The 19806-nt window shown below is 42.0% G+C and overlaps 1 long non-coding RNA gene across 1 annotated transcript; it reads right to left on the reverse strand.

Annotated features, from left to right (window-relative positions):
- Window positions 1-12461: 12461 nt before the first annotated feature.
- On the reverse strand, window positions 12462-19281 carry LOC147757085 (uncharacterized). Its single transcript, XR_015323703.1, has 5 exons — window positions 19155-19281; window positions 17207-17341; window positions 16516-16604; window positions 15575-15710; window positions 12462-14534 (listed from the first exon to the last, which is right to left on the reverse strand). It is a non-coding gene; the product is annotated as an uncharacterized LOC147757085 (long non-coding RNA).
- Window positions 19282-19806: the final 525 nt, after the last annotated feature.

Here is a 19806-nt window from a genome sequence, read left to right on the forward strand (position 1 = left end):
AAAAAGACATCTATCGCGTTGGTATCACACTTCTCAGTCTCTAATAGAAATAACTCAAAAGCTGATTAGAAAAATTAACGACGAACCTTTCACAGATAGAGTCTTGCTCCTATAGGAACCCTCGCATAACCACGGTGCTGCAGCATTTCATAACCCGACTCCTTTCTAAGGCTATTAAGAATCGAGCCACAAAAGGTCACTCTACACAAAGTAGATTAATCCAAATTGGAGTGAGAAGCAATCAATGCCGAAAGCGGAGTCTGCAGCTTGCACTGGACCTCTGACATCTCGACCTTTGATAAGATCGATCACTTTAAGGTTGGTACGCGATTTTTATCTGCGAATCGACAAAACCTTAATTCAAACCCAGTTGCAAATCCCACAGTTACGTTCGAGCCCCCGGTGATGAATAGTACTTTAATTCAAAAGGTGCAACAACTTCAAATTCTTATGTTGTCCATACAATGCAAACATTGTATACGAGGAAAGTATGCACTCATGTATATTATACCTCATTTTACATGACAATGTGTTAAAAATTCAAAAGAACACCAATATCAAAACATGCACGGCTCAGATGTATTTTCGTTCAGAAGCTTCGTCCGATTCACTGTCGCCATGATTTTTTTCTCTATGTTTCCATTGGTCTACCTTTCGTTGCACTGAACTATGTTCTGTTCGAACACCCAGCGGAACCCGACGACCTGAACTGGATTTGAATCAGAACCTGGTTAAGCGCAGTGATCTATGAATTGCTTTACGGCCCCTGTCTATGATCAGCTAACGCATGCTGTATATATTTTATAAAGTTAAATAATCCACTGTAAGGTCTGGCTTCGCAAACAAGGAGACCAGCGTTGTCGACAGCCTTCTGCTCGATTTGTCTACTGAAAACATTGCTGTCGCACCTCAACAGTGAGCTAGGACATCACTGGGTCAGCAGGACATAAAATAAAAAAAACAATATCATTTGTAAAAATATCTCAGGGAAAGGACGAAGCAAAAAATCTTTTTTTTTTTCTCTAGTGTTAGAGAAATGGGCGCTCATCAGCCGATTGCTTATATCAAAATTGTTGGCTAATTATGATTTTTCAAAACAGTATTTACAACAATGATGAACGGCGTTCGTATATAAGTTTGGATTGATCAAATCTGGAGATTATATATAACCCAGTTGTAGCTAGTTCGATCCGCAGGTACCAGGTACTAACCCATGACATATTGTTGTATGCGAAAATAAATACACTGGGGAACATTTGGCAATGAGAATCACTGGGCAGCAACTGGTCGTTTGACCGTAAGGCTTTTGAAAATTTACCCAATAAGTCTGTGAAAAGAAAGTGTGCATGCATGCATGCATGCATGCATGTATGTATGTGTCTGGCCTTATTGCTCGCGTGTTGCGGTGATAAGTCACATCGACATTGTACACTTGAACGTAGATACGACGTTCAGTACAGAGAGAATTTAATCTATGATAAGCTCGTTCCAATCAACCGCTCGTGCGTCTCTAAGCATACTGTTGCCATTCACGCAGAGCCCTATTTTGGAACGATCCCTCCTTTCAAAGCTCGCTTACATCAATATTGGTCGTTTTGCTTTCCTGCTCGAAATAGTAGAACGCGGCCAATAGGTTTAAACCCATTCGAGCACCTCTCACAGCTTCTAGCATATTTCTCGTTCTCCGGTTCCCACTCAACGAGTTGCTGATATCATCTCAAACCGGTAATTACCATCGTGCCTACTTTAAGTTTTCGCACATTGTAAATGCGCGAGATTAGCATTTTATCGCCAATCTATCCCCCCACTTTCAGTTCACATTCCCTCGCGGCCCAGTACTCTCGCAGACCTTCCTAGACCCGTCTCGACGAAGTACCCACCATTTTAAGCAAGTACAAATACAAGCGGATACATCCACACAGTTGCCTTAATTTACGTACATACACAGACTATCCTAGGGTGCGACAGAGAAGGACGGCCGGGGGGTACTCGTTATAGGGATGGCCTCTGATTGAGCCTACGTAACGATACACGGAGCAACACTGCGATCCACACTATAAGCTGTCGAAGGATTTTTCTCATGCGTCGCCCGTTTCGCGCAACGACTTCGCAGATTGTTCTTCGAATCAAACTTCGATGACTCAACTACTAATATCGGTGTTGGGCGAGTGGAAGGAAAAGGACATTTTTTTCAATAGAATGACTTCGACTGTGTCTGCGACTTCGATAAATTGATGAGTATTGTACAAATGATATTGAAGAGGTCGAATGATTCTGCAAAAACGAGCAAATGTCCTGGACAAAAATACCTCTCACCGCTAATACTCTATTTTAACGTTGGAAATATTTTCACCAAGTTTAATTGAACGATGGCTTCGCTTCTTTCAGCGGTTGACGTCCGGCAGAGGCGATTTTCATTTCCCTGAACCTCTCAGGTAGCAGTCTATCGCAAGGCCGACTAAGCTACTTCGTAAAGCAGTACCTGCTAAGTGCTCACAAACAGACTTATGCTCCGCTTTAAAGAAATGGCTACGATATTTATTGTAAGAGAGCCGCCAGAGGATAGCTACAAAATGCTATGAAATTAGGAAAAATACTTTTTCTTAAAAGAGATGGATAGGCAGTTTTTTCCGATTATTTCCAAGGCTTCATAAGCAGATCAATCCGAGAAGAGATGTATGACTACTAGGCGTTCAGCTGTACTGATTGAGTAAACAGACAGTTCGTGCAAATCAGATAGTTGTTGTTAGGGCTGTGGATAAACGATAAACTTAACATTTTCTACGATCAAACCACTGGTACTTATGGAGGAGAGTCTATAAGAAGTGGCTCATTTGCATCAGGACTAACAATTGTCAAAGGCAAAACTTAAAAACCACTTCTCTAGCCATAAGTGCCATACAGATGCAAAGTGAATATGTTCTCTATCAAAATAAAGCTGATTTACGATTTACACAGAACACACCGTACAATTGGCACTATCAGGAGAAAAGAACCCGTATAAGGCCGACAACGCCAGTGACACGGTGACGAGGTCTGCGAACGAAACGCTCTGATAGAAAATTCATCTAGTGAACTGTAAGTCGGCTTTAAACCTCACAAAAGTACAATCCTTAAAAGAATCCTATTGCAAATTCTTACTACAGAAGAGAACAAGATACGGAACGAGCAATGAGCCTGCAATAAGAGCATTAGGAAATAAGGAGTATTGGATTGTGCGGATCGCGCATGGGACCCATCGTGATTGCTGATTGGAGTAGCGGCCATTGCGAGAAAACGCGCGGAAAGCTTAATGGGAACAAGGAGAAAAAAAACCCGAATTGATTGAATGACGAGTAGAATTCTTTTTGCTTGTCTAGTGAGGAAGTAAGTCTACTTATTACCAGTGTGGGAGTAATAGCTACAACAGCAGCGACAGCAGTCAAACTAGGTGGTCTATTGTAGACCGAGAGTAAGACCTGCCAATTGGCGGGCGTGCCAATTGGTGAAGCTGAACTATATGGGACGCGACAGTTCAGTGAAAGCGACCCGGTCAGCGTTTACGAGGAAGATGCGAAGTGTGCGATAGATTTGGGCTGGACCCATGTGCTGTAGATAGAGGCAGTAGCAGCAGGAGTGTGCTATGGGTCAGTAGAGAAGTAACGCAAATGGGCAAATGTGAAATGTGCCAGGTTTGCAAGTGACCAGATTCCCACAGCACTCAAATGCCAGATAGATAACAGCCAGGCGATCAGGCTTGTCGATTGCAAATTTCGAAACAGATCGACAGCTTGGAGAAATGCTAAAACATAGTCGTTGAGCATCGATTTGTTAATTCATGGAACAAATTTCGTCAATCTCAGATCGACCCAAAGACAGCCCACAATCACATGGACCATGCAACCTTAGCTTTAGGGTAATCATATAGTACTACCCTTGCTATCTTTTCTTGGGTATGTAAGTACGACACGGTAGACCAATATATTTAATATTTGATAAAGCAATTTTTAGTTATTTATATCGTATTATTTAATTTTTAATTGTTAATAAAACGATTTATTAACAGTTCTCTTTAAGATCACCTAACAACACCGCGTTCGGATCCAGCAGACAAAGCAAACCTGATATGTTCCTACCGTCAGATAGTTTTATGCGAATTGAATTAGAGGAGGCGCGAAAAACGCCCTTCGGGTGACTCGGATAAGCCAACGCGAAGGGGAAGGGGTTAGAGGTAAATCCGAATGACACCATAGGGCAACGAAAGGAGACCGTGTCGCGGTTGCCATTTCGGCCACTAGCCAAATGTGCGGACAGCGGTGCTTTTATTTGTTGGTATAAAATACACCTTGGCGTTGTTAGAAGAAACTGTGTCCTGCCTGACACACTGCCTACAGGACTAAAGAAGGGGAGTATAGTTGCGACTTCGCGAGCAGATCTGCACAGGACGTTGTATTTTTCGGGCATCTCCCGTAGCGGCCGGTGTTAGTATAGATGTTGATATTGTGCCCTATTCCTAAGGTACCTAACGAATTTGATTTGTTCGCTTGGCTAGGATGATCTAGCAGATTCTTTCGGCAGGACATACTACCTCAATACGCACAGATGGATAGATTCAAACCCCTAGCTAGATTGAAGATCTGAGAATTGTGCTATATAGCCCTTTGGGATTTTATTCCAGCAGCACATAAGATTTATAGCTCATCGCGTACTGTCTGATAGGCCAAGTATACATCGCCTAATTGTATGTACGTAAACCATGTAATACCAATGTACTCGTTGCTATGTATTTTTTATTCCATCGCATATATAACGTAATAGATGTTTATGACGGGCCTAGATTCGACTATGACATTGCTGATGTGTTGTTATGTAATATCTATTCGCCTATATAAAAGAAAGATAGATTCTAATGTCGGTATTTATTCGGATATTGAGTGTCCATAGGGTCGTGATTATGAAACAAAATTAAGGAGAACTTCTTTTTAACAATTTTAATGATAACTCCACATTAATACAACCGTCAATGAGAGTTGCGTGTTAAGCGAGTACTTCCCTTATGTCTCTTACACGACACAGGCTTTGCCGGCAAAGCTGTCAGGAAGTTTCTATATAACACTGTCGAGCTTGCACCTCATGGAGTAACTCTATTAGCAAGTCGACAGACTTGGCCTTGCAGTTTCATCGCCGATTGGGATCTGTCCCTATCGACTGATTTTAGACCAAACAGGCCAAGGCAACTGCACTGCCCTCCTTGTCGAAGAAGTAGTTAAGGCACAGGCAGAGAAGGATGCTTCGACACCAGCGAACATAGTGGACACACACGGTGAGCGTCTTTGGCCCGCTAACATCCTTTCAACCCTCGAACATACATTAAGGGGTCAGCAGGAGCTACTAGTCTAATGCAGTTATAAGGACAGCAGCGCTGTCAGCTGGCGAAGCCTGTCGTGGGGAGTGATATGGTTAAGACGGACCGCCACCCCAGCTGACAAAGAGAGCAAGCTAGATTTAGTGAAAGGGGTTGGCGTAACCATCGATACTTGCCCGCCAATGCACGTGGTGAATTTTCTCTTGTGTAGTACATAGTATGAACGCTCTACACCACACTGCTGAAGTTCAATAATATACTTGTAAGCTAGAAGTAATGCTTTTCTCGAACAGGCCTGCCGCCTTCGCTATTGTTACTTATGCAAGTGAATGCGTGATAGTTGAGTCAATACGCCATATATATATATATATATATATATATATATACAGAAGAAATACCTGCAAAGCAGATACTCCGGTCAGCGGCTTTGTCAATCAACAGATTGTTAGGTTGATTGAATCCATATTCTTCACGCAGATCACGGCTTCGAGCGCGAAAATACTTATTTTTTGTTAGCTGCTTGTTTAAAAGAACAAGGTACGCGTGCGGCACAGGAGAAATTTATGAACGAGCACGGTCGTTGACGAGCTGGTGGGGTAACGGTCGCAGCTAAGGTACCTTCACGCTTGTGGTAGCTAGGTTCCTCATTTAGCAAGGGAAGATGGAGCTAGAAGAGTAAAAGGAGCAAGACAGTGATATGTGTGGGCGCTAGGGGGACGAGAAATGTATAGTGACAGAAACACAAGCACATACGTGAACACCGTTTAAAGTCTCGCGACTCAAAAGGAATGAATGTTAACGCCTAATTGGGTAGCATATATCTGCATGCTGCTTGTAAGGTATTTAGTTCACCTACCTATTTCAATCACTTACAGAAGTACCCTAAATTTAAATACTAGGTGACATACATAAAACAAAAATTAGTTACTCTACTGCCATTTAAACAGGTAAATAGCCAATTAATCTAATTATCCTATTAAATTTGTTGGTTTTCAAAAAAAAAACAATTCCATATCAGGACATTGTATACCTCTATCATGTAAAATTCGTATGACTCATTGCAGCGATCTTGTCCGTAATGTAGACGAGGGTGATATCTATCCGAAGGTGAGAATGCGTAGTAATCAAGCATTAATAACAAATGCATGTGTCTACCCCACAGATGTTTTCATCCCCACCTTACTTTCGCCCAGTCCCCCGATCACATTAGACGATATTTTACACTGAGGCACTTTTTCAGACTGTGGAAATTCACTCAAGTGGAATAACCGGAGCCCAAAAACAGATACGAGCTGACAGTTACCGACGAGATAACATCTACCAAGGAATTCGACCTAGCGCTCAAATTATTCACGGGTCGCTGCTGGTTGCTTTAAATGCGTGCCCAATTTTCGGGTTTTAAGCCTTTACTGCCATATTTTGCGGGTTCCACACAGTAGTGGCAACAGCAACGCGGTCGACGATGAACGTACAAAAATCTTCTCATGATTGGCCAGCAACGACCGAACGTAGAAAAACGATTGTACGGTGCTTTCATGTAACATGGCAGTGACATGCAGGAGACTGGCAGATGGAACAAATAAAACGATAGAATGTTGTCAAACATCGCGCGTAACAATAGCGCCGTTTATTGCATTGTGTATGAAAGATCGCTCGGTCACTTCTGCAGGCATTGACGATTGTAAGGGTCCGCGTACATATCATAAGCACGATTGCTTTTATCAATATGTACAATTAATACCAAGGGCACTGTATATGCTAGGAGTCTGTATGTGTCGAAAAGCTGATTAGCAATCGCGTAAAGTTGGTATCGCTCTGAGGTACCTAGACACCAGCAAACTACAGAAGTTCTCATTGAAGAACAGAACAAGCTAGACTGTGCGTACTTACATGCTATTCACGACCTCTACCCCCCCCCCATCCTCTATCGATATACTACCTCGTCATGGTCTCGCTTATCCTAGTGCCAATATTGGAGCCGACCTCTCGCTACGCGCTGATGGCGCATTATCCATACCTAGACCCGCAGGAAGGCATATATACATCGAAGCATAACGAGCCTTCTGTCTCTTATCTAATGCTGTCCGTAAATGAGTAAAGGAATAGACGAGAAATATCGTTCACCACAAGCAGTCAACCGCAGGAACGATGCCAGCCAACAAGGACTGACTTTTCCCCACTGCACGAGGAACAGAGAGGGAGATGTCGCACATCGCTCTGGCGAATGACTGACTGACATTCGTCAACTTCGTCTCGTGACACCTCCGTACCCCCTGAGGGTTGTGCATCCACTCGTTGTATTTGATTCCATTCTATACAGCGAGACAGAGAATGAAGTCAAAGAGTAGGGAGCAAACTAGTTCTCTGGCTGCTGCCACGATCGTGTGACATTGATACGAAAAGCTCTAGCATTCTGCTCTCTGGAGTTTTGGCGAATCTTATTCGGATGGCGGCTTGCATCCATTCGAGCTGTGCCTGTGTGGCCAGCTCTAATCTGTTTTCTCCCGGGTTCACATTTTGCAGATCCAGCAGCAGCTCCCAACAGACCCGATCAATGTGGCGCGAGTTTTCGAACTTGATCAACGTCTGACATTCAGAGCACGAACGGAACTAGCCGAGACGATCAACAACGAAAAGCTCATTTTTAGAAATGAGCTGCAAACAGACAACGGCGGAGAATTGTTCATATTTTGCTATTGGAGCTATTTGCCTTGTGCACAAATGACAACTAGTCGCGGGGGTTGCGGGATTGGGAGAAGATTTCACTGTTCTGGGGTTTGATCAGGCCATACCAAAGACATAGGTAGCCTTTGTCAGGAACTTACTATGTGTATATCTTCATTGTTCGTTGTTATCTTCCTTTCTACTTCCTAACACCTGTATCTGCCAGAGTGCACACAAAAGATTCTAAGAAGACCGTTCATGAGTACGTGGTCGATAATTCTTAAAAGATTTAGCATGCTATAGGGCGTGTAGGTTATGTACACATGTACATGTAACCGCACATGTTGATCGTACACATTAGAGTCGTTAAATCTTTCTCAACGCTTTCTTTGAAAATGAAGCTAGCCGGATGACAGGTTTTTGTGAAGGTTAGATCGCGTCCATCATTTCTTTATCCTACCACATACGTAGCATGTGGATTAACTTACACGAATTGCCAGTTCTAATGGCGTAGTTGTCAGTAGAGATGGGAAGCTTTCAAAATATTTCACTCTGCCGCTCAGGCTTCGGTAGCTTAGCAAGCGTCACCCAGCCCCTACCGGTGCACGTCTATCTGTAATCATGGCTAATACAAAAGAAAACTCCGGGACACTGAGTTGTACCTACTTATTTGTATATATTTTCCTTTTGCTAATAGTCTTAATTGTGGATATCTTATTTTTGAGCTGCAAATCATTGCTATTTAATGCCTAGCACAATCTAAGCGAGATGAACCGTAAAAAGCTTCAGCTGATATATATATATATTGTGTGTCTCATATATATAAGACTAGATGTTTGACTAAAATGCATGACTCAGTGGTGGATAGACCAGAGCATTGCGATAACTTTGCTTTACCCTAACCGGTGTTCTCACTACGTAGCAACTACTATTTTCCTGAGGCAAAAGTTACAGCGTGTAGTAAGTTATCGATTTAATACAATAGGCAGACAGCCATGTTCACGCATATTCACATTTACGGACATGAGAAGAGCAGAATTTAAGGGAAAGCAACTATAATAGGAGCCACTATGTTGGTATAGAACATTCAGTGGGTGTGCGCTTTTTGGGCACCAGAAGCAGCGTCGGCAACGCTAGACATAGCACTCCGAGCGAGATTGTTGCAGCGTCGAGCTTTGAACAAAGCGACACATTGGAAGGTGGGTGAGCGTGAATATTGGATAAGGTTGTATATAAGGTTGAGGGCGCGGCGGGAGATTGGTACTGTATATCCGCTCGCGTCCAGCTGAGCGACTCCGCATCTCTGGATGCTCCCGTATAGGAGTGTGCCTCTGAACATCTTTCAATGATGCCGCTCTGAGCCAACTGGCGGCAATCTGAGAGGCGAGGACTGAGGTGATTTCTCCCCCTCTCTTATCCCCTCCTCCTCTGGGGAATGAAACTCATAATTTTAAGATTAGTTTCTCGAAAAGTTGCCATTTTTGATCTCAAGCGTACGACTGTGCTCATGCATTCTCCGCGGTACCATGTCGCTATTAATGCACAGGCAATGGTGGTGGGTACGCGTCGGCGCGGTCACCGCATACAGACCTAGTAGTACACCGAGGCAGCAAATCGGGTAATTCGAGATGAAAACATTATGGGAGCGGATTAGGGTGTGTGCGCCTTGTACTCTAGCCCCTATTTCTCTTTGAATGGATGCTCTTGACCGGGAAGTGGTGCTTGTTTTTGATTGGTGGCCGTACCAAAGGCTAAGCAAGAGGCGTAATGATGTAACACCCATCCGTCGTCATATTGCTTCTGATGTCATTAGAAGTTTAAAAGGGCTGAAAGACTGATTGGCGGGAAAATTTAAAAGATTGCTACTAAAGGTTTTTTAACCGGCCAGCAAAGATGCTGTTTAAGTCTATCTCCACTTTATAGCCGAGTTTATTGCGCTGCTCCTTACGTTAGTCAGGTTGGGTCTGTGCGTAGACTTAGAGGGTAATGCGTGCGTAGATTTCTATGGGGCCGTACATGTAACTGTGGCTCTTGTTTCCTTTGAACGTTATACCTATCTAACTTTGTCGTTTCATAAACATAATTCAAATATTGGGTATTAGCTGAGGCCACTGAGATTGAAATTTGATAAAAACGACTTCTGCATTGCGCAACCCAGTCTAAACATTAGCCTTATCGGCATCGATTAACCCTATTCTACGATATTGACCTATGCAGCGGTCTTTTCCTGAAAGTTATTTGCAAAGCCACGTGGGTTCTTAGAAGAAGAAGTCGCGAAGATTTCCGCCCAAGTACTACACGTACAACACATATTAGTACAGTGCCACATATGGCATGTTAGTAGCAAAGATGAAGACTACGCCGACTCATTTCGCGACACCGTATCCCACGGAGATCTTTTGCTCGTCTTCTCGCCTTTCGTCCCTTTTTCTTTTTTTTCATCCTGTTCTTATCCAACGAGGTCGTATGTTTACCGTGCCTTATCTATAGCGTCTTACGTTCATTTTTCCACGCGATAAAAGATAGGGTGTCAAGACAGCTTTTGACAGTTTGCTGAAAAAGGCTCGCTTGTTCTTCTATTGCCTGTTTATATACAGCACTAACGTGAAAGGCGATCGGTACCCACTTCGAAGTTACTGTGCTGTATAGATGTAGAGCATCTCGTGCGACCGCTCCCTTGCGATACAAGATTAGTAGAGCCACGAGACAAACTTGAAGAACTGTACTCGAAGTTACACTTGTTTCATCACCGCGTCGTCTTTCTTCTCTTGAACTGGTCGAAAAAGAGGGGGAGCTGTCTCACGGAGACTAGGCTTGTCCAACCACCCCACATCAGAAAAGTCTCTCTCATTGAACTAGTCAGCATTGCTATAGCGCTACAATAGGCTTCTTTCCCTCTTTCCTCCCTTATTTCAGCGGGAGAACTCCGTTCGAGTTTCTAGAAATGAGGCTTCGAGGGAGCCAAAAACCGTGCTTCAAACGACCCGTATCAAACTCGAACCTCTTCCGTCCATCTCTTCATTGGTAATTGGTAGTTGGCATTTCGTGCACACGACCGTCTCATGTGCTCACTCCCTAGAACACTTACCACCATCCTGGTCCTTTTGGGCACTAGCCATAACGACAGGAGACGAAATATATATCCCTATACACCACATACATATAAATACATATATATACATGCATGAGCACATACATTCTTCGCACGGCGCAATAAGCCGAGTCACTGGAGTCATCCCTCGAGGGCTCAGTAGCAGAGTGTAGGTCAGCCATCCAGACAGCCGTGTTCGGCGGTTGCCTTCATCGAAGAAGACTTCTATCGTACACGTGACGAGGTCACTCCCCTAATTGGCCTCCAGCCGCTCGGCTCTTCTGGCGGCCCACTGGCTATGGTGGAGACACGACTCAGTGGAGAAACATGACGGCGGCTGGCCACGCCGTCGGCGAGGCTACAGCACTTCACCAATGACCTCCCTTGAGGAATAGACACTGCCTTCCATATTATAATTTATATGTACGTATATATACACGTTCTATATCCTCCGATTGCTCCCTATGTTCTCCTTTCCCTGAAAAGGACTCGGTTAGTTGGCCCTGCAGTATGCCCTCTCTTTCTCATGAGAGTTGTGAATGAATATGGCTATCACATCGTCTACCAAACAGAACGAAGATAGGCCATGCAGACCGCAGCAATGTGCCTTCGTCGCCGCGTGAATACGATAAGGACAATTTAGATTCACACGAGAATATAACTATATCACAGTTAAATGAAGCTCGTGAAAAAGAAGCTCGCGTTTTATCTCTGTTCGATTGCCGGTGCCGAAGAAGCCACTGAAAACTGCGTATGTATATATTTCCAATGATAATTGAGTAGTGCAACAGCCACGCTAGACCTAGGATAAGCTGACAGCTTTTACAGACATATGTCTAACAATGTCACCAGATGTATTTTATTTTTAAAATAGGAAATCGATTGCCTAACTTGAATGTGAAACTTAAGGCTCAATGTCGTTAACAGACGTTTATGTCGCTATAAATGTTACCAAAATTAGTATGGCAGAATAATACAATCAAACAGGAAAGACAAGAACGAAGAGCGACTAGTAAATGAACAAAATGTATAGAGGGCCTTTTTATTCTAAATGTATACAAAACTATTTTATTTATTTTTTATAAATATTTTTTAAAATATATCAATTCATTTGTAGGTATTGCAAACTATTTTTATGATAAATATCAGCAAGCACTAGTATCAGTTGGAAAAAATAAAACAGTAAAACATTTACTAAAAAGCTCGCGCTCATTAGTAAGATACTTACTTTTTCTCTAGTGATAGTTGCCTGTTTAGCTGATTGATTTCTATTACACTTACAGTATACCTTCTCGGAAGCCTGGACGTATTTATGTGTTCGCTTCATATTTATGAAGTGCATAGATATTAACACAAAGGTGATAAAATCTAACATCAAGAGTCAATTTATTAATGATGCCCAATGAGATGGCAATGAATGCCTTCCATTGACGAGTATTCGAGGCCCCGGATTGATACGTCCTAATCTCTCTGAATGTCTTTATCCTGGACGTTTATTTTTCAGTATTTCTTTCCTTTTCCCTGAGCGAAGCATCGCGGTTCCCATAAATACAATTGTTATGTTCAATTTGCTCCTTTTGTACTGTCATTTGACAATTTTAGGCGAACACATAATTTGTTTTGTTATCTGTTTAAACTACCCCAGAGTTTTCTTCCAGTCGACATCAGACGAATGGGGCCCCTGGTTTGTCTTCACGCAGCAGGTCCAACTAAGCTTCCGTTTACTCAATGAAACCGCAAAACATGGCGTCATTTTTTTGGCAGGTCCCTGTAGCTATTCGTAGCCAATGCACCGTGAAACCATTTACCTTGTTCAGCGACGTCTGCGGTTGCTAGAAAAGTAGCGATTGTCTCCGTAAAGAAACAGTTAGGATTTACACAAGTTTGCGACAAACACTGATCTCTTGAAAATCTATCTTTATTTAGGTTCTTTAAGAACATGATTATGTCAGGATTTCGGCCTGTGTCAAATGGGCCTCCGAAAACACTTCGCTCGGCACATCGGCTGGTCGTTGAACTTCAATCATTGAATAATGCATTCTTATCACTACCGTCAGAACGCTGATACAGGGCCTAAATAAAATAAAATCGATAGCAAAACTAGTATTTCTAAGTTGCATTAGTCAATTGTGAATCAGAAGAAGCCTGCTCGATATCGAACTATACATCCGTAACTTAACGACTGATTGTATGCTAATTTCTTTCTAGCAAATGGCTACTTTATGTATGATTGCCAACATCATTTACATTTTATTCTAAGTGTGTGACCTCTTTTACACTCACCGAGAAATGCATTGGCCTACTTTTCGATCGTTGCAAGGTTTCAACAGGTTTCTTAGCTTGCTATGGGTCCTATTAAAAAAAAAAGTAGTCCTAAAGGACAACGAGAAATACCTATGTATTTAGCCGCCAAAATACATGTCAGAGTAACATGCTCAAACACAATTTTTTCCACGGCCAAAACGAACTAGGACATTCGTTAGCACGTCAGACTACAGATGCGGTTACTCCTGTCGTCTATCCTAGTTTTGAACGTTCCAACTTTTTTAGCGAGAAGTTAAGTTGTACATGAATGTATTACAATTACATGGATTTTTACTATCTTATCGATTTCAATTGGTAGCCTACTTGCGAATTTCACCTACTTCATCAGTTGGGTTTACACGATGCTCCTAATCTTCTTTGAACGAGCCTGCAATGCGTATCTCAGTTACGTCGGTGTCAAAATCCGACATAAATAATGGCAAAAGAGCAGGACATCATTTGCTCGTTTACGCATGGGTCGGATTCGTCATACTTCTGAACATACGAGAGCCAGTTGCATGACCCTACAGATTTTCGTCCCATCAATTGTCGGCACTATCTGTGCTTGTACTCGTCCTGCCAGCGTGCTGTCTCTACGAGCGGTTCATTGTCTACGTGTACTTGTCCATTCTGTGAGCGCTACGACCTGTGATAAATGGTGTTTTCCCTACTGGCGTGTCACCAGGTAGCTGCCGAGTAGTAAAGACAGCTGCGGAGAGCGACGATGCAAACGTCTTCATGACGTGACACAGCTAACCCTCAGTGTCTTTCTTTTATGACCTGGACCAGTACGGTCGTCTGTAACGTGGCACATCTTGTTCATGTTCTTGTTGTCAGCTATCCGCTGCTGCACACTTTTACGGGTCATGTGTTGTTTGAAGACTGCTTGCGTTATACGAATGCTAAAATAGACTGCAATAGCAGCGCCAGTACAATGCGAAGCTATCTAGTTTGCACTGACTTGTTGGGCCTGAGTGGACAGTTAATGAGCAAGCAGATACCATCCTGGATGTACACTGTGCATTTTGCCCATTCCTAGTACCATTGCAGTCAACTATGATTTCCTTCAAATCTCGATGCTCGAATGCAAGGTACAAACGAAAAGGCTACGTAGTATCACAAATCAAATAACTGAAATCGTCAAAATGAGCATTAATTAAATATTTAGTAAACAAGATGGTGGAAGGTAATATAAGAGAGAAGATTTTGCCATCTTTCTGCGACAAACACAGTCAAGTGAGAGGTGACTGGAACAGATTTTTTAACGTAAATTAAAAAAGCTTTAGCGTAGAATCTTTCGAGTGGAAGAACTGGAGTCCTTGACCGAAAGAAGAAATGTATATGAACTAGAACTAGAAAAAACTCTCGTACAACCTATTCTGTAGGAATATGAACGTCAATGACTAGGCTTCTTCTATGATCTGCGAAATATAACAATGCTGGGAGTCTCAAACCCAGCTTGTGAGCTCATTCTACTTATATAAATTTTTCCAAAATATAACTGCCACGTTAAAACTGTCTACAAGCGTCCAAACCGCCAGCATGCATAATAATAGTCATGATAATATTAAATAATAGGCAGCAGCACATAATCAAAGTGATTTTTAAGAGGACCTGGAGTACTTTTTTTACTTTTTTCTCGGACGGATTATTCCTTCACGTAAAACATTAGCCTGCCTAATGACGCAAATTGGTATAGGGTCCAATTATTGCCAGCTTATTTTTTTTCGACAAAAATATGACGATAAAAATAAGCAACATACGCATTTGCATCTGTTAAAAAGTAAGTTGTCAAGAACTTACCAATTTTACTAGGTTTGCATCTGGTTCCCGTGGCAAGTATTATTGCTGTCGTAAATGAAATATACCTTCTTTTGTTGGACTGAACATGAACTTGGTAGAACGCAACGTTCTCTAATCATTCCCTGTGATTTGTCATCACATAAAAACCGACTCCTTTCACAAACTTGTTATTGGAGCTGTCCTATTTTCTATTGCTAGCCTATCGTGACCCATCTGATATATTTACAGAACGGCGTGTTCAAATCCTTAATACTATGAACGAGCGTAAAGCAAACAAATGGAACTTCGGACCACGAAAAAATTCGTGGTGAACAAAAAGTGATTCGATGTAACTTCCTCAAGTCACGCATGCAAAAAAAACGTACTACCTCAATTGTAAAGATGTTGGCTTCGATGTCCTCGGCCTACGACGGTCTTACGGTGATAATCACTCCAGCGGACTCCATTTGCGATGGCGCAAAGAGTCAGCGCTCTACATGAAAGACAACCAGGAGCATATTTTTGCTGAAAAATATATAGTAAAAGGGTGAAGAATTACCTATTGAATGGGTGATAAGGAGCAGTTTTTGCAATGTCGAATTCAATTCAAACGTTTATCTTTTCATGTAGAAAAACTTTGTCGATAAAACGAAAGCTTACACCAAAATTTTCAATTTAAAATCGCGCAAATGGCAGGGTTATCTATTATATAATTATATTTTAAAAAACATCATTAAGTATCTATGATACGTACGTATTTCGAAACTATTTGTGAACCTATTTTCGTAAAAAAATTAAATATAATCGTCTATGGCCTTAATCTAAAGGAGATTTTTGTTTTCGGTTTTTTGTATTTCTACCTAAATTCTAATAGTGAACTCTAACGACTGCTGTTTCTTAATGTCTGATATTTAGTTATACTTAGCTTACTTTTTTTGGGCACTTTTAGGTTAGCTTGGCACATTTCAAACTATAAATCAATGTCGACTTCTGCTATGCAATTTTTCCTAGTCGTACCTTTACGGCCAGCGCAAATTTACGTTTTTTCTAGGCCTATTTCTAGGGTCTCGAAAAAATTTGGGCAAAGAAGGAGGCATACGGTGGAACGCATGGTTACGTAAAGCCAGATGTCTGAATACTAGTCTGTTCTTAAAGTGTTCCCTTTCATTTGCAAACAGCGTTATACCTAGCTCATAACAAAACTTTGTTACAAGGAAAAAAAATTCTCTGCAATATGAACCTGCCAATATATTTTGCAACATCTAGTGCTTAAAAAATAAAATTAACAAGAAATATAAAAGTCCTAGTATACACCCATAGCAATACTTACATTTTGCAGAGGGGGGCTATAATGTCCGTAAAGCCGCAGAGTATATGAACCGCAATCAGATCCGCTGCTTCCAGTAAGTAGAATATTCTCTGTACATCAAAGACAGCCAATGAATGCTTACATTAACTACGGTAGCAATAATAACGGCAACAACAGAAGCAGCAGCGATATTGATCGGTCCATGTTCGTTGGCTTTACGCTTGGAAACGTCAAAGCTTGTCTTATACATAAGCTGAATATAGGTGCTGTTGCAGCAACAGCAGAAGAAAATCATTTACCCCACCGTTCTCTCCTGATGTCCCCCATTCTCATTACCCACCAACTTTTTCTCTATAGAGAAATCCCGCCTCGTCTTGGCGTCGTTGCCCTTGCAGCATCATTGTCGCAGACAATCGCATTTACTTCGTAAAGTTAGAGGGGGTCGTGTTGCTGCTACTTCTATCAGACCTTTTTCACAGTTGATGCTACTGCAGGCAGAGGTTCGTACGCTGGACCAGACCACGCTGCCTTCTTGGACTTCGTGTACTGCAAGGTATTCATCCCCTCGTCTTACCAGCACTCCCGCCGTTTTCCAACGATAGAACGTTAGTTATTTTATGCGTTCCTCTGTAGTTACCTTCGTCGCAGTAGGGCCTCCCCATCTTATTCAGCTAGCGTTCATCAAGTTATGGTCTCAATACATAATACTTACGTACTATAATACTATTTGTACCATCGGCGGCATAGCTGTGATGGCCGTCTGTGTTCTGCGAACGCTATGACAACCCGAAGGAGGGCATTTGCAAGGCTTCGTTCAAAGCTTCGTGCAGTAGCCTTAGAACCCGACCTGTTAAGATGGAGGAGCACGACGTCATTATCGTATGTTTTGTTTAACAGAAATTCGCACCGTTTACCCGGTCCGTCGCCCTTTCGCTCTAGGCTTACTCGTTTCCTTCCCCATTTTCGCTGTTGCTTTTCTCCTGCCGGTGTTCTATGCTTTTTCTTACTTTTATAAGGCTAATGGGATTAGCATAGCTATAATACAAATCAGTATTTAAACATGTTAAAACTTAATCATTAGTCTAGATTGCCTAGTATCTAAGGAGATACTAGCCAGGCCGTACCGTTGCGTTTGTCCGTAGGTAGCTAGCTAGAATTTGTTCAACGAACACGTATCGTGCGGTATGCATGCGTCGAAGCAGTAATAGCAACGAGACGTTCTTAATAGGACAGCCGTTTGATTATCTTTTTTTTTGCCGAACGTATTATGCGATTAGTAAACTTACTCGTTGCTACTTGCAATCAAATTTCATAATGGGCGCTTATTAGTTCCTGGCGTATGGGCATACATTTTCCATGCTGTGAGAACGTTGATAGCTAAAATCTATAATGCACGATGTAATGCATCCATTGGTTAAGAATCTTATGCAGCTGTATATACGAATAGATTAGTCTTCGGATGGCCAACCTTATTATAGTAAAAAGATTTTATGTACCAGAAGAGATTTCAATAAAGGGGAAGATATGAAAGCACTTGAGATGTTTATATATTTCGAATTTTATCAAAGCTGCAAAGGTGTACTTGTGCGCGTAGCTGTCAGCGTCATTTGCGGTGACCATATACGGAGAAAATGTCATATGGTGTCTACCCGCTTATTTAGCGGGGTGAAGCTGTCACAGTGGCGCCTATGTCAATTAATAATAATTATCGTCATAAGTGGCTTGTCAACTTGTTTCTATGTTCGCTTTGTTGAGATGTCTTTACGCGGAACACAGATGCTTAGAAGCGATCAAAAGAAACACAAAAGCCATTGTGATTTGACTGCTATTTTCTCATCGTTGGACAGACACAAAATAACTTGTGTCTAATTGCGTCTCTTAGTTGTTCCGTGGACGAACTCCAATTACCAGATAATTAACAAGACTTCTATTTCGGCCGACTTTCTATGACATGAAAATGGCAGATGTTATATGTGAGGGATAGACAATTATCAGAGTATCATAGCAACGTAATATATCATGTAATGCGACACACAGAGTCAATCAAAATGCTGTTTATTATATTATGCATATTTCTAATTGTCCGCTTTACTCTCTAGAAAGCGAGCGAAGAAACTAAATTAAAAAATCGTTTTCAACTTCTTCGTTTATACGAAACGTTTCAAATAGCGTACTGTATTCTATATGTTTCGGACTTAATTTAAGCGGACCACTTTTATACGGAACACGAACGTGTAGCATACAATATACGTGAAGTTTACACACTTGCGCTATCCTATTTACGGTGTTACCCTAACGGCGTTCCCGTTCCTGCTTCGGGTTATGCGCCGCCTGCGCTTCACTCATCGGCCCACGAATGAACAAACAAACTATCCATTTTTGGCGTTTCTACGTATTAGAGTATATTCTGGGCTCTCTACCTATATAGAACACCATTAGCGGTGACAACATCGTTTCGTCATCTTCTGCTATGGGCTGTCACTTAGCGTATTTGCTCAACTTGTACTCGTCGTAAGAGTTCAACGATGTATCGTTGCGCCGTTCGGCGACAACTACATATGTTTAAGTTCTGATACGACGAGAGACCGATAGCATTGTCATAACAACAGCAACTTCACACATCCGAGTGGTACGTACAACTTCACTATGTGCAGCCTCACCTCTTCCCGGCATGTTTTCTGCGATTTTCGTTCGATGTGTGTTTGTTCGCGGTTACCGTGAGTGTGTCAAAATAGAGAAAACGCAGAAAGAAAAACTGTTGACGAAATTATTTTGTGCCTATTTTACATACTGGCTCTTCGTTTCTACATTCGTAATGGCGTCGATCTTTACCGCAGCGTCGTTGGTGCAGACTATTTGCTTGGTGACCGGTGCGGCTGCAACGAACGCCGGGACCGCACAGACTATTTAACATAGTTGCACAGTCCTTGTTGTTGACGGTGTCACGTTGGTTTGTCATCATCCAGCCTTTCATCCAAACATGGCCCGACAGGGGATGCTGGTGCCGTGGGAACGACTTTTACTATACACATTAATTTTTAAGTGTTTCCTGCACTTGAAAGGACAACAACTAACGACGATTAACAAGCAAAGGGTGCTAACATGCAATGAATATTTTCCATTTCTTTCAAATGACAAATTATGGTCTACCTGCTCGGCATCTAATAAAATATGCTATAAAAACAGCCAGTTTCTAGTGAACACGAGAAAACATATTACGTGTGTCGGGCTTTAGATCGGCTTATTGTCTTCAGATAACTGATGTTTTAGTACAACCGTGCTACCGGCCAAACTATTACATAGAACTTTGTG

The sequence above is a fragment of the Varroa destructor genome, unplaced genomic scaffold (genome assembly GCF_002443255.2).
Source record: "Varroa destructor unplaced genomic scaffold, Vdes_3.0 BEIS01000003.1, whole genome shotgun sequence".
Taxonomy (NCBI): Eukaryota; Metazoa; Arthropoda; class Arachnida; order Mesostigmata; family Varroidae; genus Varroa; species Varroa destructor.